Genomic DNA, 21,440 nt, shown 5'->3' on the forward strand with positions numbered 1-21,440 from the left:
GAACAGCCAGTAAAAACCTAGAATTATAAGCGTAAACAAGTATAAACAACTCTTCTTTTTTCAACGGCTTGATGGCTAACCAATATTCTATTGCACCAGAAATTGCGATTTTATGCCTATTAGAATCTACAGAAAATTCATAATCCTAAAATAAATGGGATGTGTGGACATGATGAACAAGTTACTTACCTTCAGTAACGATGTCTCTGTAAGAAACATATGTAGTTATATATTCCTTACCTTAGAATTATCCCCAGGCATCTGACTGGATCTGGAGAATTTTTCTGTAGCAGTACCCCTGCACGTCAGTAGGTGGCGTCCGTCGACTCCGCGCCCGTCTTCAGCGTTGTGGTCGCCAGGATGACGCTAGGGTGTCTACTTATACGCCGCCTCTGTGCACTCACGTCAGTTCTGACACGACTTTCCACGCAAGATGAGCAGAGCCATGCAAGACATTGACCACTGGTGCCCATAACCAGAGCCCTAGAAGGGACTCCCTATCCATAGAAGTCAGTTCGCACAATGGGGAGGATGGGTGGGGCGGAATCTATAACCACATATGTCTCTTACAGATACATCGTTACAGTAGGTAAGTAACTTGATCATCTGAAAGAGACTGTAGTTATAGATTCCTTAACCTAGAATAGATACCCCAGCAATACCAACCCCAGTGGTGGGACTGCGAACTAAGTTTACACCAGAAAGTCCTGGAAAACAGAATGGCCAAAGAAGCCATCTCTTCGGACTTGGCTGTCCAGGCAGTAAAGTCTAGTGAATGTGTGGAGTGATGCCCACGTGGCTGCCAGGCAGATATCAACCAGCGGAACTCAACATCCCAAAGCAGTAGTGGCTGCCATCGCCATGATGGAGTGGGAGGGCAGTCCTACTTGAGGTTCATTTTTTGCCAAAGAATAACAAATCTTGATGCATTGGAAAACCCATCGAGAGATGGTATATTTGTGCACGGTCCGACCTTTCTTGGCACCCACATAACCCACGAAGAGTTGATCGTCCACCCGGAATTCTTTAGTGTGGTCATGGTAGAAGGACAGCCCTCCTTTTGGGTCCAGACGGTGGAGTACGGAGGCCGGAAGAAGTTGGGCAATGTGATGGTCTAACCTATGTGGAAAGAGGTAACCACTATGGGCAGAAAAGAGGGCGTAGTACGAAAGACCACTTTGTCCGGATGAACAGTAAGAAAGGAAGGCTTAGAAGACAGAGCCTGAAGCTCACTCACTCTGCGAGCAGAGATGATGGCAAGCAGGAAAGCAGTCTTTAACAAAAGAAGATGAAGAGGACAATTATGTAGTGGCTCAAAGGGAGAACACATAAGTACGTACAAGATTCAAGTCCCACTGGGTCATTACGAAAGGAGAAGGAGGAAAAAGAGGAGTAATGCCCTTAAGAAACCTGTTTACAATAGGGGACTTAAAAAAAGAAGGCTGATCAGGAAGGCGAAGAAAGGCCGAAATGGCAGAAAGATAGCCTTTAAGAGTGCCCAGAGGATGTACGTCGTTACAACCCATGGTTTTACAACGCATGCCTTTACGACGCAACTTTTACAACGCAAGTCGTTACAACGATTTGCGTTGAGGGGTGCTGGATAGTGAATAGTTTAATTTACTATTCCAACTCCAGTCTCCGTGGATAGTAGGGAAGGTGTTGGATAGTAAATTAAAACTATTCCCTATCCTAGAGCGCCCCCTCAGCGCACGTCGTTGTAATGACTTGCGTTGTAATGGTTGCGTCGTAAAGGTACTTTGTTGTAAAAGTTGCGTTGTAAACGCTGTTCCCGTGTCCAGAGCAGAGTCCGGCTAGCCAAAAGAAAGAATTAAGAGGAGAACCTCTGAAAGAAGGGCAGAAAAGGGATCCACAGCCTTTGCTGTGCACCATGCCACAAATTTGTTCCATCTACAAGTATATACTGTTTTAATGGAGGGATGCCTGGTTGCCAAGATTACATTACAGACTTCGGGAGGAAGGTTAAAAGCTATCAACTGTCGCCGCTCAATCTCCACGCAAGGAGGTGGAGGCTGGACATGTACGTCCCCTACTGCTGAGACAAAAGATCCTTTCGAAGAGGCTGTCTGATCGGAGGATCGATGAGCATGTTCAAGAGCTTGGGATACCAGACTCTTCGTGCCCAGTCTGAAGCCACAAGAATGACTTGGGCCCGGTCGTGCTAGATCTTCTTCAGCACGCTGGGCAGAAGTGGTATAGACGAAAAGGTGTATAGAAGACCGCAATTCCACTAGTGATGAAAAGCGTCGCCGAACGAGTGCCACCTTGGAAATTCCAACGCGCAGAACTGATGACATTGTTCGTTCTCTTCGGTGGCAAATAGATCTAACCAAGGCTCTACCCACTGCTGAAAGAGACCTTGCGCCACGTCCGAGTTCAGACGCCATTCGTGATCCTTCATGCACCGGCGGCTGAGTTCGTCCGCCCTCGTGTTCAGGGAACCTGCCAGGTGTTGAACCACCAGGGTGACGCCCTGGTGTTCCAGCCATGTCCAGAGGCCAGAGGCGCAGAGCACATGGCGGTGGTGTTGTCCATGAACACCTGCACTACACTTCCCCGGACAGAGGGAAGGAATGCTTTCAGAGCAAGCCGGATCGCCCGCAGCTCCAGAAGGTTAATGTGGAGCCGGGACTCCGCCGGAGTCCAGAGGCCACTGATCTTCCTCTCTCCCAAGTGGCCTCCCCATCCCAGGAGGGACTCATCTGTAACAACTACTTGCTCTGGTTGGGGAAGGGAGAGAGATTTGCCGCTGACCCAATCGCAGCTCGTGAGCCACCACTGCAACTGTTTCGCAGTGCCCTCCGAGATCCGGACGCAGTTGGACAGGTTGCCCTGATGCTGTGCCCACTGAAACTTCAGGTCCCACTGCAGAGCCCGCATCCGCCACCGGGCGTGATGCACCAGAAGGATGCAGGAGGCAATCAGCCCCAGGAGCCGCAGCGTCAACTAGACCGAGACTCAGGATAAAGGCTGAAAGACCGGAATCAGAGCCTGAATATTCCGAACCCACTGTTCGGGAGATAAACCCGAAACTGCGCTGATGAAAAGGAGCCTCTGCGAGGGGAATAGGTGTGACTTCAGCACGTTGATGGAGAACCCCAGTGAGTGCCGGAGGTCAGCCGTAGTCTGGAGATGGGAGACGACTGTTCGGGGCGAGCCCGCCTTCAACAACCAGTGGTCGAGGTAGGGGAAGACTGAAACCCCTAACCTGCGCAGATGAGCTGCGACCACCGCCATCATTTTTGTGAACATCCGTGGGGCGCTGGTAAGCCCGAAGGGGAGCACGGTAAACTGAAAGTGCTCGCGGCCTACCGTGAACCGCAGGTAACGCCGGTGGGCTGGCAGGACGTGTGTATGAAGGTGGATACCTGACTATGGTTGCCCCCAACTTTTTGCCTGGTGTTTTGCTGGTTTTCTGACTTAGTTGGCCTGGGACCCTGCCAATCAGGACCCCAGGCCTACTGCTCTCTCTGTAAAATGGATTCCATGTACCTTAGGTACATATCCAATTGGTACTGGGCCACCTTATCAGACCCTGTAACTCAGGGCATAGGTGTACCCAGGGCCTACCAGGGGCTGCAGCATGTATTATGCCACCCCTGGCTGGCCATCTAAATCTGACAACTGGCTGCACGACAGCTGGGGCAAGGTGGTGTAAACACCCCTTGCTTTAGATATAGTCTACCTATATCTAACCCTAAAATAGACACACAGATTCCTATCAGTCACTCCTATGGCAGGCCTTGACAATCCTGAAGGCAGAGTGCTTGGAATCGTGTGAGATGGTGCTCTGGCATGAGCTGAGCGCGTTTGCAGCTTGCGGAACCAAGTCCTAATAGCTGTTCCATGATAACGCATACCATATACTCTCAAGTGCATTATAATCCTCGCAGTTATATGCCAACTCTGGTATCGCTTTATCAAACCATGTCGAGTAAGGTGTCATACGAATTGGAATACTAACTCCTCGCCAATTCTGACGACGGGGTTAGCATTCCACCCTTCTAGAGGGACACGACATGTATTTAACTGTGAACCCCGGTTAAAGTTAACTCAAGCCTCAGCATCACAAAATGGATGCTGCCACCACAGACACAAGTCTGACCTCCTGCTGCTGGGAGTCCTTCCAGCGAGGGAGGCTTGGACAAAGGGTTTTCTGTCAGGGGCGGTGCTAGCACCATCCCAGACAGGGTTTTGTGTATCCTGGGTAGGCAGGGCTTTAGAGGAAGGTGACTGCAAGTGGCACCCCGGTGCTCACTATGCATCTGCCGGCTAGAACCAGTGCCAGGGGCACACCAGCCCCTGAGCTGGGGAAAGTCCGGCATGGGAGAGGGGTGTAACCACCCCCCTTCCTGGTCCCACCCATGGGCAGGACCTAGTCGCGTGCCAGCCCCTTTTCCTAGTATAAAGATAGGAGCGGGCCCCCTTCCAAATTAGATCATCTTTGAATCCTGAAACTACTTTCTATGAAAGGAACTCTCGACTTCTTCTCAAGATTTCTCCCTTGTGACTAAGGAGTAGTCACCCTGCACCCGCAGGCACCATCCAAGAACACTGCGGTTTGCTGCACGTCCTTCCTCCGGAATCCGACTGACCAGCACGACGAGACCCGGCTTCCCTGGCACCTCTGACCTCTACCCACATCATCAGCTCAGCTGAGATCCGTGGGTGCGACGAGACCTCGAGGGACCGGCCATCTTCAAGACTGCACGACGCTTGCCCAGCACGACCGCCGAGGGATCCTCGAGTGAGTGCTTTGGGGTGTGAGAAGCCCCAACCCTGAGCAGCTCCAGCACCGAAGTTCAGACTCCCAGCCTCCACGAGATCTGCGTGGGGCCCTTCTGCTCTTTGCTGCTCACCGCGTTGTCTGGCTACTAGCCCGCTGGCTTGTGGCCTTTCCGACGACGAACGACGACATCAACACCGCTAGTCTGGTTGCTCCAGACTGGCTCTTGCTCCCCTCCAAAAGAGGAGCACCCCGGACCCTCCTGGTCCACTCCAGACGCCATTTTGAGTCCACCGCATGGGCTTGCATTTGCCAAGACTTGTTGCCCCAATCCTGGGTCCAGCGAAGTCGGCAGCAGATACCATCGTAGGACAGCTCGCACCTCCATCCTGGTCGCCGACAACGCCTCCTGGTCCGTGAGACTGCAGAGCCCAGCGTCGCCCACTCACCTGGTCGAGGTGACTCCATCCGGTGCCATCCTAGTGCCCATCTAATCACTTGCTAGTGATTCAGAACTTGGTCCCCTCTGCTTACAGGTGTCTTCCATCTTCGATCGAGGCTTGGATCCATCCGAATCTCTTCACTGGTCGCCTGCCAGCAACTTCTTCTTTCAGGCTCCATAGACTGCAACGAGGATTCCCGACGTCTTTCCAGACCTATGCATCCGCAGCCCCTGGGCTAGGTAAACGAACAATAGTTACTTACCTGTAATCTGTGGTTCTCCAGTATTGGTGTCTTTCATAGATTCACATGCCTAAATCATTCCCCGTCGTCGGAGTGGGAGTCCCACGGTATATAAAATAGCAATAAACTGCCATCAATATGCAGTAAATACCCATAGAGTAAACCAGGAAGTAAAGTAGCCCAGCTACAGTAGGAAAAAAACTTCCACATCTATGACTATCATAGTCATTTTGTATAGTCCAAACTACAGCCAATCAGGCGCCAGCACCCACCAGAATGTTCTCCCCAGAGGCTCAGGCTCTCAGATTTTCTCGCAAGGAGTGAAGGTAACCCGAATAGCCTAAAAAGCCTCTGAGGGGAGGTGGGCGGGTTGCATGTGAATCTATGAAAGACACCAATACTGGAGAACCACAGATTACAGGTAAGTAACTATTGTTCTTCTCCAGTATTAGGGGTGTCTTTCATAGATTCACATGCCTGAATCAGAGTAGCTAGCAGTAAATCCTTGTCAGGCAGATGAGCATGTTTGACAGCTTGCCAGTGAATACTATGTAACACAGTATAATTGAAAATACACATCTTGTTAACGTATAGTAAAATACAGTTCTGCAAGCAAATTTAACAAACATGGTATAAAAGAGCCTGACAGCTAAAAGGAGGTGGGAAACAGAGGCTCACCTTATTTGAAAAGGTTCCGCAGGACTGCTCGACCCACAGACGTATCTGCTTCGCTGGCTGTCTCCAGACAGTAGTGCTTGGTGAATGTATGGCGGCTAGCCCAAGTAGCCGCTCTGCAAATTTGCTGAATTGGGACTCCAGCAAATAAAGCCGTTGATGAAGCCATCGCTCTTGTGGAATGCGCTCTAGGAACTGTCTGCAGCGGTCGTCCCGCTTGCGTATGGCAAAAGGCAATGGCAGACGAAATCCATCTTGCAATTGTCTGTTTAGAGACTGCCTGCCCCTTACGAATAGTCCCGTAAGTGATGAACAGCTGATTGGAAGAGCGCAAGGAGGATGTTCTCTGTAGATAGAACTTAAGACATCTCTTGACATCCAAGGTATGTAATGCTTTTTCTGCTTGTGATTGCGGATTAGGAAAATATGTTTTCAGAATTATAGGCTCATTGAGGTGGAATTCCAAGGGTACCTTGGGAATGTATTTTGGATTAGTGCGGAGCACTACAGAGTCGCTTGTAAATTGCAGAAAAGGCTGTTGGATTGTAAAGGCCTGGAGGTCACTGACTCTTCTGGCGGATGTCAACGCCAGTAACAATGCCACCTTCCAAGAGAGATATTTGAGGTCAGCCTTGTGAATGGGTTCAAAAGGATGGCGCATAAGTTGTGCCAAGACTACATTGAGATGCCACATCGGTGGAGGTCGGCGTATTGGAGGAAACATCCTAAAGAGTCCCTTGAAGAATTGTTGTACAACCCTAGTAGAGTACAAGGAAGTAGAACCGTCTTGCCGATACCTGGATATCGCTGCCAGGAACACCTTTAAAGTTGCGTGAGATAGACCTAATTTTGCTAAATGTAAGAAGAACGGTAGAATCTCTTCCGGTGATGCTGAAAACGGGTGAAGCCCATTTGCATGACACCAAATGCAGAAACGTTTCCATTTCAGACTGTAAGTCCTTATTGTGGACGGTGCCCTCGCCCTGGCCAATACCTCTTTGCATTCTTCTGGGATGTTCAAGTGGGCGAACTCCCGGTATTCAGGTGCCAGGCTGCTAATTTCAGAGATGCTGGATCTGGGTGACAGACCTGACCGTCCTGCATACTGAGTAGATTTGGGACTGGATGTAATTGAATTGGTGTGCAGTCCGATAGCAGAAGGAGTTCCGTGAACCAATATTGGCGTGGCCATCTGGGTGCAATTAGGATTAGTCTGCACGGTTCCTTCGTGGCTTTCCGTAGAACTCTGGGTACAAGAGGGATTGGAGGAAATGCATACGCATAACTTAGGGACCAGTTCAGAGAAAACGCATTCCCTTGAGAGTCCTTTTGGGGATGCCAGCTTGCGAAGAGCTTGCATTTGCTGTTGGTCTTTGTAGCGAATAGATCTATGTCTGGGCGACCCCATAGTCGAAAGATGCGCTCCACCGTCTGTTGGTGAAGCTCCCACTCGTGAGTGGAAACCTTCGTTCTGCTGAGCGAGTCTGCCAAGACATTCTCTATCCCTGGAACGTGAACCGCTTGAAGATGTACATCGTGTTCCAAAGCCCACGTCCACAACTCCTGGGCTTCCTGGGAGAGGAGGAGAGATCGAGTTCCCCCCTGCTTGTTGACATAGTGCATGCTTGTTGTGTTGTCGGTCTTTATCAACACATTGGAGCCTTGAATGACTGCATGAAACGCCTTGAGCGCCAGAAAAATGGCTCTGAGCTCCAAGCGGTTTATGTGCCAACGCTGTTGCAGGGCAGTCCACTTGCCACTGATAGTGAGGCCCTGAAGGTGCGCTCCCCAACCCTCGAGAGAGGCATCTGTCATGATGGTGAGGCTTGGTGGGTCTTGGAGAAACGCACACCCCTCTTGAAGATGACGCTTCTGCATCCACCATCTGAAAGATTCTTGCATTGTCGGAGTGATCTTGATCATATCCTCGAACGTTCCTGAGACCTGCAGCCACTGCTGGGTCAGTTCTTCCTGTAGAGGCCTCATTCTGAGGCGACAGTTTGGTAACAATAGGATGCAAGAAGAGGCCATCCCCAGAAGGGATTTGAATATCCGAACAGAAACTGACTTTTTTGACAACAGTTTTCGTGCCATGTCCCTTATCCTGAGTTGTCTTTCTTCCGAGACAAAGGCTCGAAGTTCCTGAGTGTCCAAAGTTGCTCCCAAGAAGGTTTGTCTTTGTGACGGTTGCAGCTTGGACTTTTCGTGGTTGATGGAGAGGCCCAGGGACTTGAACAGGTGTAGACTTAGTTGCAGATGCGAATGAACGACTGCTCGAGAACTGGCCTTTATAAGGCAGTCGTCTAAGTATGGGAATATTTGGATTCCCTGTAGGCGGAGATGCGCCGCCACTGGAGCCAGAACCTTGGTGAAAACTCTTGGCGCCGACCGTAGTCCAAAAGGCAGAACTTTGAATTGGTAGTCCCTGCCAGCCACCCTGAAGCGCAGGAACTTTCTGTGACGTGGTAGAATTGGGATATGGAAATATGCATCTTGGAGATCTAAAGTGACCATGTGATCCCCTGCTGCCAAAAGATGCAATATTTCCTGGAGCGATAACATCCTGAATGTCAATTTCCTCAGGTATTTGTTCAGAGCGCGAAGATCTAGAATCGGGCGCCACTCTCCATTCTTCTTCTTTATCAGAAAGAATCTGGAGTAAAACCCCATTCTATGGACTGATCCTCTAAATTCCTGCACCAAGATTCCAAAAAAGACACTCGCGGACACCTACTACGCCATGATGCTCACCAGAGCCTCTAATGACATTCGCGAGGGGTCTCTGACAAATTTATTTTTGAAAATAAAAGATACCTATTCCCTTGAAAAAACATTAGATGAGATTTCTCCTGCATTAACCAGGAAACTGTTTTTACAATGGCGTTATGGATGCCTTCCTCTAGCTTCGTTTACAGCATCTTGGTCAGTCTGCTCCACTACATCAATTTGCCCAATTTGTGCACACCCTAAAGAGGACGACATGCACGCGGTCCTTTTTTGCAAAGGCTACGAGCGGAGCAGGAAATATTGGCTTGTCCCGATGCTCAGGAACTTGGGTTTTAGATCCCACCAAATTGCCTATAGAGTGCTAAAATCCGATCTTTCTCCCCCTATTGTTTTTGCACTGTCAAAATTTTTAACCTCCCTGTGGTTTACCCGTAGCCGAATGATGAAATGCCTGCCATAAATGGACATTACCAGCGCCTGCCCACCCATGTCTTATTTATATTTTAACTACTTTTTAGAAATTTGGATCACACTATGTTTAATAAGTTTTTAAATGTATGTACTGTTTTGCATCTTTTATGATCTGTGATCGAAATAAAGATTAATGAAATGAAAACCCCATTTCTTTCATCTTGTGAGGCACGCTCTCTATCGCTCCCTTCTGCATCATTATTCTGACTTGAGCAAATAATTCCTTCAGGTGAGCTGGGGGGGGTCCTTTTGGAGCAACGTTTGGGGGAAAACTCTCGAATTCTAGGGCATGACCCTTGGATACTATGTCCAGAACCCATTTGTCTGAAGTTATTGACTGCCAACTTGAGTAAAATTTGGATATTCGCCCTCCAATTTTTTCTTTTGAATAGGGCGGCGGTGGCGGCAGGTGAAAAATTTCATTGTCTTTTATCCTTTCCTCGGTAACTTGATCTACCCCTGTTTTGGGGATAGGAAGGCTTTCTTTGGTTGAAGGACTGATAGCGTTGAGTTTGGTACCTTTGGTTATTCTGCCTGTAAGAGGATTGCTGGCCATATCCACCTCTGGTAGAGGACGCTCCCCGTCCTCTCGCACCTCGAAAGGGCGGCTTTCGGAACTGAAGAGACACTAAGGATTTCGCCGTTTCAGAATCCTTCTTTATAGTTTGCAAGGCTTCTTCTACTTGAGGTCCAAATAGATATTCACCATCATATGGTAGATCTAGTACCTTATGTTGAACTTCTTGTCTAAAAGAAGTGGATCGCAGCCACCCCTGCCGGCGAAGAACTGCTGCTCCTGCCAGCTGTCGAAAGCCTGTTGAGGCCACATCCACAGCTGAATCGATAATCTCCTCCGAGATTCTTTGGCCTTCATGAAGAATCTTGAGCGCCTCAGGCTTTGAATTTTCAGGTATAAGATCAAGATATGGTGCGATATCAGACCACATTTGCCGGTCATATCTTCCTAATATGGCCAATGAATTTGCCGCTCTAACTGTCGTAGCCGCCATAGTAGAGACACGTTTTCCAATAGAATCCAAGCGTTTGCCATCCCTGTCAGGAGGGGCCGTTAGCTGGGACGAAGGATTTCTAGCTCTTTTCTGTGCCGCTTGAATTATTACAGAGTCCAGTTTAGGCTGTCCTATAAGGCACGCTGGAGATTTGTCTGGAGCTCTGTACTTCTTCTCCAAACGTGGTAGGACTGGAGGAATGGATGCTGGTGTCGCCATGACCTTAATCCCCTCCTGCCAGATGAAATCAATGATGGGAATCGACTTAACCTGTCGCTTTGGTTGGTCTTTAAAGTCATAAAGAAAACAATCTTGCTCCTTATGCTCCATATCGATATGAAAACGTTTAGTGGCGCGTTCCATTAAGAGATGGAAGCCAACCACATCCACCGGTGGAGAAATCGAAACTGCTTGGCGCGAAGGGGAAGGTGTGTGCTCTTGATATTCATCCCACTCCGACTCATCTTGAACCTCACCTTCCTCCCTTTGCTCCTCCTCCTCCGAAGTCAAAGGTTCGGCTCCTTCCACATGTACCTGTGAAGCAGGCGATGCAGGAAGTACTGGTTGCGAAGTTGGTGTCGGCACCTCAGTAGTAGGAGTAGTTGGTTCCGAGCCCGCTGGCTCTGAAGGTGGGAACCTCCTATAGTAATCGTCCAACATGTATTGGAGATTGGACAGTAAAGCCATAGGCACTTGAGTGAGTGGTATGGAATCCACCTGGGATGGCATCTGCACTTCTGGATGATCTTCCTCCTGTTCATCCTCCTTCAACTGAATATTCAATTCAGAAGGACTTGTAGCCACTGCAAACCTCTGATCTGTCTCCTCCTCACTATCCGAGTCCAAAAGACGGTCAGGAACTTGCGTCGTCGGTCTTGGTGTTACGAAAACTGTAGACGGAGACCATACTTGCAACGCGGTACAGGATGAAAGCTGCGGCGTCGACGGTGCGTTCTCCAATTCAGTGGCCGATATTGTAGGTGCCGTTGAAATTGCCGTCGACTGGATGGACTTCGTCGACGGTACATCCCTCGAGGACGGTACGCCCTTCGTGGACGGTACCCCTTTTACCGACGATATGCCCTTCGTCAACGGTACGTCCCTCGTCGACGGTATACCTTTCGTCGACGGTGCGCTCTTCGTCGACGGGACGCTCTTCGCCGACGGTATACCCTTCGTCGACGGTCTCGTCTCCGTCGACGGTATGCTCTTCGTCGACGGTATGCTCTTCGTCGACGGTATGATCGTCGACGACTGGGTGGCCGTCGTCGACGGATTGATCTTCGTCAACGGGATTTTAGTCGTCGACGTGGAGGCCTTCGTCGACGGAACGCTAGTCGTCGTCGGAATGACCTTCGTCGGCGGCAGCGCCGTCGACGATATTGTCGCTGACGGTCTTCTCGATGACGGCAAGGCTTTCAGACTCGATGTCGACGAGGAATCGCCGACGGCCGTCGTCGACGAGATAGGCCTTACCGTCACGTAAACCATAGTTGGGGAAGACGAAGCCGTCGTCATAATCATGGACGATTTAGGCGATGAGAAGGTCATCGTCGACGTGGATGACGCATCGGCGGAGGTCTTCGTCGACGAGCTGACAGAGGAAGGCGTCTGAAAAGATGAGTCCTGAGAAGAACTCTTGACAGTTTTTTGAGGCAAGTTCTTGGCGGGCTTTTTATGAGACGAACTCTCCACGTCTTTGCCTGAAGAGGCAGCCCTTGAACATGAAGGTTTGTCAGAACCTTTTGGTGGTTGATTTTTCTTAGCAACCTTAGCCTCAGAAGATGGTTGATGTTCAGACGCAGGCCTCTTCCTAGACACTGAAGTGGAACCTGAGGCAATACTGTCAACGTCAGACACAGCCTTATCCGAATTCTTTAGCTTTTGTAGCCACAAAAGCAATCGACCTTCTCTGTCTCTTTGAGTCTTAGGAGGAAATTTCCTGCAGATCTTACAGTCTTTGACTAGATGATCTGGGTAGAGACAATATATACATTTCTCATGAGGATCCTCTTTAAAAAGCCGGAGCTTACCACAGGATCCGCAGGCTCTGAAAAGAGACTTCCTTGAAGACATTTCAACTGGAAAGTAGAGATAAATCCAAAGAAACTGAGCAGAGCTCAGGGAGACTCCCTTCACACGACGTGCGGTAGAAAATCTGAGAGCCTGAGCCTCTGGGGAGAACATTCTGGTGGGTGCTGGCGCCTGATTGGCTGTAGTTTGGACTATACAAAATGACTATGATAGTCATAGATGTGGAAGTTTTTTTCCTACTGTAGCTGGGCTACTTTACTTCCTGGTTTACTCTATGGGTATTTACTGCATATTGATGGCAGTTTATTGCTATTTTATATACCGTGGGACTCCCACTCCGACGACGGGGAATGATTCAGGCATGTGAATCTATGAAAGACACCCCTAATACTGGAGAATCAGCATTTCGGTGCTCCAGCATAGCTTTGCTATCCAAGGGTCCAGATCCTTTTTCGTTTCAGCTCTACCTAGTCGGATTCGTCCGATAACACTAACTTTGTAATTTCTAGCAACCATAGACTTTGTTCCGCATCCCGCGTGAGAGTGCACACTCTGCACCCGATCTCCCTAGGCCTCCTGCTAGTAATCTGAAGGTTCAGTAGTCAAGTCCTAGCGATCCCAAAGCCTATTAGCGTAGTAATTACCTGCTAGTAATTTCGCATTCCACTTTCAGAGTATATGGTTTTTCGTGCCCCTCGGGCATTTGTGTAAATTGTGCAACTTTGCGTATTTTCCTAAGAGCTTTGTATTGTGCTTAGCGCCCTGTCCTCATAAAGAGTCCAGGGCTGTTGTGTTCTAAATAAATATACTTTTATTTTCATAACAACTTGTGTGGTGTCCTTTCACTTGGTGTTCAAGGGGTATATGTGATGGTATAACAGCTGGCTTAACACGCCCTCTAGAGTCTAGCCTAAAGACTGCTCTTGTCCATGCTACTAGGATAGCTGGTCTATGGTTGACTTACAACCAATCATCAATAAGGGTCGTTTGGAATGATACACAGTGATCACTAGAATAGTGAGCACTACATATCAGGCCAACTTCTCACAACGTGGATGTGGAAATAAGCGTCCTGCAGGTCCAACGCTACCATACAGTCTTCTGGGTCCAAGGCAGCTGGTACCTGAGCCAAAGTCAGCATCTTGAACCTCTGCTTCTGGAGGAAGCCGTTGATGCTCCTTTGATCCAAGAAAGGGCGTAGGCCCCCTTTGCCCTGCTTGGGTACCAGAAAGTAGTGGGAATAGCAACCACGTCCTACTTCTGGCCCAGGAACGCACTCGACGGCCCCCTTGGCCAAGAGGGCCGTAACTTCCTCCTGCAGAAGTAGCAAGTTATCCCAAGACATGCGGTGGTACTGCGGTGGCATGGCTGTTACCACATCTGCGACCGCTTTGAGGTTGGTTCTGTGGCTAGCTGGACGTGTGGGGGCGCCCCTTCCTTGGCCACGAAAGGGACGAAAGGCGGAAGTCTGCTGGCCTTGGCCGAAGCCCAAGTGTGAGAAGTTGGCCTGATATATGATGCTCACTAGTTCTAGTGATCACCTTGTATCAGTCCAAACAACCATTATGGTGAATGGTTGTAAGTCAACCTTATAGACCAGCTATCCTAATGGTAGCATGGACAAAGCAGTCTTAGGCTAAACTCTTTTGGCATGTGAAGCCAGCTGTTTTACCACATATAACCCCTTGAATACCAAGAGAAAGGACACCACACAGGTTGTTGTAGGAGAGTAGGGTCTGCAATCCTATGGTCACCCCAGATTTTTGCTTTTTTCTTCACTGGTTTAAGACTTTCCCTAGCTGTGGGCCTGCTAATCAGACCCACAGCCTAGCTGTTCTCTCTCTAAATTGACATCCATGTACCTTAGGTGCATTTACCAATTGGTATTGGGTCACTCTTGTAAGTCCTTGTACAGTGTACCATAGGTACCCAGGGCATAAGTGAACCCTAGGCCTACCAGGGGCTGCAGCATGTATTATGCCACCCCTAGCTGGCCCTCCAAATCTGACACAACTGGCTGATCAATCAGCTGGGGCAAGGTGGTGTAATCACCCTTTGCTTTAGATATAGTATACCTATATCTAGACCTAAAATGTACACATATACTCCTATAAGTCACTCCTATGGCAGGCCTTAACAATCCTAGAGGCAGAGTGCTTGGAATTATGTGAGATAGTGCTCTGGCATGAGCTGAGCCTGTCTACAGCTTTAGGAACCAAGTCCTTTAGCTGTTTCCATGATAACGCTATACCATATACTCTTAAGTGCATTATAATCCTTGCGGTTATTGCTAACTTTGGCATAGCATTATCAAAACATGTCCAGTAAGGTGTCATACGAATTTGAATACTAGCCCCTCGCTAGTTCTGGCGACGGGGGTAGCATTCCACCCTTTTAGAGGGACACGACATGTACCTAACTGTGAACCCCGGCTAAAGTTAACCCGAGCCTCAGCATCACAAAATGGATGCTGCCACCACAGACACAAGTCTGACCTCCTGCTGCTGGGAGTCCTTCCAGCGAGGGAGGCTGGGACAAAGGATTTCCTGCCTTGGGAGGTGCTAGCACCACCCCAGACAGGATTTTATGTATTGGGTAGGACAGGGCATAAAGGAATGAGACATGCCTGGGGCACACAAGGTGTCCCTGTGCATACACCGGTCTAAACCATTTCCTGGGGCTCTCCAGCCCCAGCTCTGGCGCAAGACCGGACAAAGGATAGGGGGTATAACTACCCCCCTTCCTGGTCCCACCCATAAGAGGGACCTAGTGATAGTACAGGCCCCTTTAGCAGGATAAAGGTAGGAGCTGGTCCCATTCCAAGTTAGATTAATCCTGAACTGAAACTCTACAAGAAGAAACTCTGGACTTCGACTTTCTGCCAAAAAGACTGAAGAAATCTCCCTTGTGGGCAAGGAGTGTCCACCCTGCACAAGCAGGCCCCATCAGCATCCAGCGGCTTCCCTTTGCCGTCTTCCCTCGAGGATCCAGACTTCAGACCCCAACGAGACCCAGATTCCCAGACCTCTCCGACCTCTACCTACATCTGCAGCACAGCTGAGATCCGTGGGTGCGACGAGACACGTGGGACCGGCCATCTTGGAAGAAGCAGCACTTTGCTCCAGCACGACTTCTGAGGTAACCTTGACCAAGTGCTTTGGGGACTGAGAAGCCCCGACCCCGAGCAGCTCCTGCACCGAAGACCAGCCCTCCAGCATCCACGAGATCTGCGTGGGGCCCTTCTGCCTGTTTGCTGCTCGACACGTTGTCTGGTCACTTGCCGGCTGGCTAGTGACCTCCTAGACGACGAATCTTGAAATATAATCTGCTGGTCTGGTTGCTCCAGACTGGCCCTTGCTTCCCTGCAAAGGAGAAGCACCCTGGACCCACCTGGTCGCTCCAGTCGCAGTTTCCACTCACCGCGTGGGTTGCCTTTGCCAAGGCCTGTTGACTCCAAACCCGGATCCGACACCGCCGACAGCGAGAACCTGCGTGGGACAGCTCGTGCCTCCATCCTAGTCGTCGAAGACACCTCCTGGTCCACGTGGCTGCAGAGACAAGCGTCCACTCTTCCACCTGATCGCGACGACGACACCTGGTTCCACTCCAGTCACTGACTAGTGACTTTGAACATTGTCCCCTCTGCTTTCAGGTTCTCCTCTTCACTGATCCACCCTTGGATCACACCGGACATCTTCCTCCTGGTCGCCTGCAGCATCTTTTCTTTCAGGCTCCATAGACTTCAACGCCGGAATCCGACACAACTTGCACCTATGCACCCGCAGCCTGTGGGTGAGGTAACAAGGGCATTTCGGTGCTCAAGGGTAGATTGACTCTCCTAGTGTCCAGTTCCACAGTGGTTTTAGTCCTAACTAGTCAGGATTGTCCGTACTCACCTTTTACTTGAACTGCACTGTCCATAGACGTTGTTACGCATCTCGCGTGTGAGTTCACACTCTGCACACGCGTCCCGTGGGCCTTCTATTACTTACCTAGAGTTAAGGTAGTGTAGTCCCAGCGATCCTACAGCCACAGGACAGCTCCATTCCTTCTGTCGACTTTCACATTCCACTTAATTAGTATATGGTTTGTTGTGCCCCTAGGGCAACATTGTAATTGTGCAACTTAAACATATTTTTCTTAAGAGTCTTGTCATGTGCTTAGCCCTCTGACCTCATAAAGAGTTCAGAGGTGTTTGTTAGTTAATAAATATCTTGTTTATTTTCATAACTACCTGTGTGGTGTCCTTTCATTTGGTATTCAAGGGGTTATATGTGGTAAAACAGCTGGCTTCACATGCCAAAAGAGTTTAGCCTAAGACTGCTTTGTCATTGCTACGATTAGGATAGCTGGTCTATAAGGTTGACTTACAACCAATCACCATAAGGGTTGTTTGGACTGATACAAGGTGATCACCAGAACCAGTGAGCATCATATATCAGGCCAACTTCTCACAGTTGTTATAAAAATAAACAAGATATTTATTAATAACAAACACCTCTGAACTCTTCATGAGATCAGAGGCTAAGCACATGAAAAGACTCTTAAGAAAAATATGTTTAAGTTGCACGAATTACAATGGCGCCCTAGGGGCACATCAAACCATATACTAAGTAAGTGGGTTGAGAAAGTTGATAGAAGGAATGGAGCTGTCCAGAGGCTGTAGGATCGCTGGGACTACACTACACTAACCTTAGGTAAGTAATAGGAGGCCCACGGGACGCGTGTGCAGAGTGTGAACTCACGCACGAGATGCGTAACAAAGTCAATGGACAGTACAATTTACGAAAAAGGTGAGCACGGACAGTTCTGACTAGTTAGGACTAAAACGACTGGAAATCTGGACACTAGGAGAGTTGATCTACCCTTGAGCACCGAAATGCTCTTGTTACCTCACCCACGGGCTGCGGGTGCATAGGTGTCAAAGTGTGTCGGGTTCTGCGTTGAAGTCTACGGAGCCTTGAAGAAAGATGCTGCAGGCGACCAGGAGGAAGCTGTCCGGAGTGATCCAAGGGTGGATCAAAGAAGATGAAGACCTGAAAGCAGAGGGGACAATGTTCAAAGTCACTAGCCAGTGACTGGAGTGGAACCAGGAAGGACCAGATGCTGTCGTCGCGATCAGGTGAAGAGTGGACGCTTGACTCTGTAGCCACGTGGACCAGGAGGTGTCTTCGACGACCAGGATGGAGGCAGGAGCTGTCCCACGCAGGCTCTCGCTGTCGGCTGTGTTGGTTCCGGATTCAGCATCAACAGGCCTTGGCAAAGGCAACCCACGCGGTGAGTGGAAATGGCGTCTGGTGCGGACCAGGAGGGTCCGGGGTGCTTCTCCTTTGCAGGGAAGCAAGGGCCAGTCTGGAGCAACCAGACCAGCGGCGTAGATTTCAAGGATCGTCGTCTAGGAGGCCACTAGCCAGCCGGCAAGTGACCAGACAACGCGTCGAGCAGCAATCAAGCAAAAGGGCCCCACGCAGATCTCGTGGATACTGGAGGGCTGATCTTCTGTGCAGGAGCTGCTCGGGGCTGGGGCTTCTCAATTCCCAAAGCACTTCGTCGAGGATGCCTCTGAAGTCGTGCTGGAAGCGAAGTGCAGTTTCTTCAAGATGGCCGGTTCCACGTGTCTCGTCGCACCCACGGATCTCAGCTGTGCTGCAGATGTGAGTTGAAGTCGGAGAGGTCTGGAAGTCCGGGTCTCGTCGGGCTCTAAAGTCTAGATCCACGAGGGAAGACGACAAAGTGAACCGCTGGAATGCTTGATGGTGCCTGCTTGTGCAGGGTGGTCACTCTTTGGCCACAAGGGAGATTTCTTCAGTCTTCTGTGGAGCAGAACGTCGAAGTCCAGAGTTTCTGCTTGTAAAGTTTCAAGTCAGGATTCATCTAATTCGGAATGGGACCAGCTCCTACCTTTATTCTCCTAAAGTGGGCTGTACTATCACTAGGTCCCTCCTATAGGTGGGACCAGGAAGGGGGGTGGTTACACCCCCTATCATTTGTCTGGTTTCGCGCCAGAGCTGGGGCTGGAGTGCCCCAGCAACTGGTTTGAGCCGGTGTATTCACAGGGCACCTTGTGTGCCCCAGGCATGTCTCATTCCTTTCAGGCCTGTCCTACCCAATACACAAAATCCTGTCTGGGGTGGTGCTAGCACCTCCCAAGGCAGGAAACCCTTTGTCCAGGCCTCCCTCGCTGGAAGGACTCCCCGCAGCAGGAGGTTAGACTTGTGTCTGTGGTGGCAGCATCCATTTTGTGATGCTGAGGATCGAGTTAACTTTAACCGGGGTTCACAGTTACATACATGTCGTGTCCCTCTAAAAGGGTGGAATGCTACCCCCGTCGCCAGAATTGGCGAGGGGGTAGTATTCCAATTCGTATGATATGCCAAAGTTAGCAATAACCGCTAGGATTAGAATGCACTTAAGAGTATATGGTATCCCGTTATCATGGAAACAGCTAAAGGACTTGGTTCCGAAAGCTGCAGACAGGCTCAGCTCATGCTAGAGCACCATCTCACATAATTCCAAGCACTCTGCCTCCAGGATTGTTAAGGCCTGCCATAGGAGTGACTTATAGGAGTATATGTCTCCGTTTTAGGGTTAGATATAGGTATACTATATCTAAAGCAAAGGGTGATTACACCACCTTGCCCCAGCTGATTGATCAGCCAGTTGTGTCAGATTTGGATGGCCAGACAGGGGTGGCATAATACATGCTGCAGCCCCTAGTAGGCCTTAGGTACACTTATGCCCTGGGTACCTATGGTACACTGTACAAGGACTTACAGGAGTGACCCAATACCCATTAGATATGTACCTAAGGTACATGGAGTCCATTTTAACAGAGAGAGCAGGAAGCCTGGGGTCCTGGATAGCAGGATCCCAGGCCAACTATGTCAAAAACCAGCAAAACACTAGGCAAAAAGTTGGGGGCAACCATAGTCAGATATCCACCTTCCTACACCAAGGACTTGGCCGTAGCCCTGAAGTCCTTGAAACGCTCCAGCGCGCTGTCAGCCTTGTTGCCAAAGAGGCGACGGCCATCAAAGGGCATGTCCGTAAGAGAGGCTTGGACATCGCCCGAAAAGTTGGTGGACATCAGCCAGGCGTGGCGGCGAACCGCCACAGTCATTGAAATCGCCCTGCCTAGCGAGTCCGTGGTATCCAGTCCACACTGAATAGAATATCGTGCTGCATCCCTTCCCTCCACAAGGGCCTGGGTAAGCTTTGCTGGACCTCCGCCGGGCACTGCGGCAGCACTTCCACAACCGTATCCCACAAAGAGTGGGAGTAACGGCCCAAAAGGCAGGCGGTGTTGACAGACCGCAACCTCAAACACAGTGAGGAGAACAGCTTCTTACCGAACTGGTCGTACATTTTGGATTCCAGATCCGGAGGGGTGGTCGGAAATGCGGTCTGGGAAGTTGAGGCCTGGATCACCAGGCTCTCAGGGGTGGGATGAACAGACAGGAAACTGGGGTTGCTCGGAACCGGGCGGCGGCGTCGGGCCACGTTCCAATCTACAGGGAGGCCTGTAGAGGGCTTGGACCAGGTGCCCAACAGAACGTCAGTGAGGGCTTCCTTGAATGGCAGGAGAGGCTCCGAGGAGCTTGACTGCGGTTTGAGCACCTCAGTGAGGAGGTTAGTCCTCACGGCCACAACTGGGAGCTCAAGAGCCAAGGCCTTGGCTGCCCTAGTCAACACCACGCTGTAAGCAGCCCCCTCCTCCGTAGCCACGGTAGGAGGAGAGACAAAACCAGTGTCGGACGAAGTGTCCAGACCACTGGCCTCCCCCAGTTCGTCTGCCTAGTCCTGGCTCAACTGGCACTGCAGTACCAAAGGGTCCTCAGACCCCTCCCAATCCCCCTCGTAATCCATCTCCTGAAGGTCAGGAAGAAATGATGGAGCCGGGTCAGCAATGAAGAGATTATTGATCGGCGTCGAAAACGGCGCCGGTCCGAAGCCGGATCCGGACCGGAGCGGGATCGGGTACGACGCCGCCCAAGGACAGCGCCGGGGGCGACACCCTTGGTGACTACGTCGGCGGAGGGGTCATAAGGTCGACCGGCGTCATCACGGATCCAGGAGTGGATCCTGAGGAACCCTGCGGCACCGGTGCCAAAGCCTCCGGCCCGCTTGGGCTCCCAGAGGGGTCTGCGGGGCCCGAAGGCACCTTGGCGAGACCCAACGGAGGGAAGCGCGACCTCATGGCCATGAGAAAGGCGCTGATCTCCTCCGGCGTTGCGTTCAGCCCAGGGACTGACGGGTATGGAGCTGGAAGCCGCGCTTGCGGCTCTGGCGGAGCCGCATGGGCGGTGTCTCCCAAACCCCCGGCCGCGTCGGGGGAAGTCAGAAGACAGATGTCGCTTCTTCGACTTCTTGTTCCTAGACTTACCTGAGGACTTGGAGCCCGACGAGTGGTGTCGACTCGCCGAGCTCTGATGACTGTGGCCCTGCGACCGGTCCCTCGACCTCCTCCTGGACCGGGACCTCAAGAGGCGCGGGCCGACTGCCGGATCTCGAGGCGCTTACGGGACCACTCCCACCTAGGCTTCGATGTCAAGGCCCGGCAGTCTGGGCACGACTTGTCATCGTGGTCGGCCCCAAGTCAATAAAGGCACCGACGGTGGGGGGCGGTAACCGACATCAGTCGGTTACAGTCGTCACAGGGTTTGAACCCGGGCATCCGTATCGGCGCCGGAGTCGAGAATCGACTCGAGAAGATCCAAAATATATCCAAAAACGTTAGGCAAAAAGTGACTAGGAGTACTGCTCTTCCCGGATCTGCGCTTGCTGGCGCGGAAAAAAGAAGAACTGACGTCAGCACGCGAGGGCGGTGTCTAAGTACTCCGACGACGAAATCCCGGCGACCACGACGACGGACGCGGAGCCTTAAACAACGCCTACCGAGGCACAGGGGTACTGCTACTCAAAACTTTCCGGATCCAGTCCGACGCCTGGGGATATTCTAAGGTAAGGAATCGAACACTAGCCTGTTTCTTTCAGATAAGCATTTATTGTACTCACTTCAGGACTCAAGGCACACACTCAAACTGAATCCAGACTAATTGGGTAAGTATAAAAAAGGGTATACTTATATTTTA

The 21,440-nt window shown here is 50.6% G+C and overlaps 1 protein-coding gene across 4 annotated transcripts in view; it reads right to left on the reverse strand.

The window, feature by feature from the left end:
* Nucleotides 1–21,440, reverse strand: part of UNC13B (unc-13 homolog B) — a 3,024,149-nt gene that overhangs the window by 289,571 nt on the left and 2,713,138 nt on the right. The window lies entirely within an intron of this gene.

This window comes from Lissotriton vulgaris, chromosome 3_1 (assembly GCF_964263255.1).
Source record: "Lissotriton vulgaris chromosome 3_1, aLisVul1.2, whole genome shotgun sequence".
Lineage (NCBI taxonomy): Eukaryota > Metazoa > Chordata > Amphibia > Caudata > Salamandridae > Lissotriton > Lissotriton vulgaris.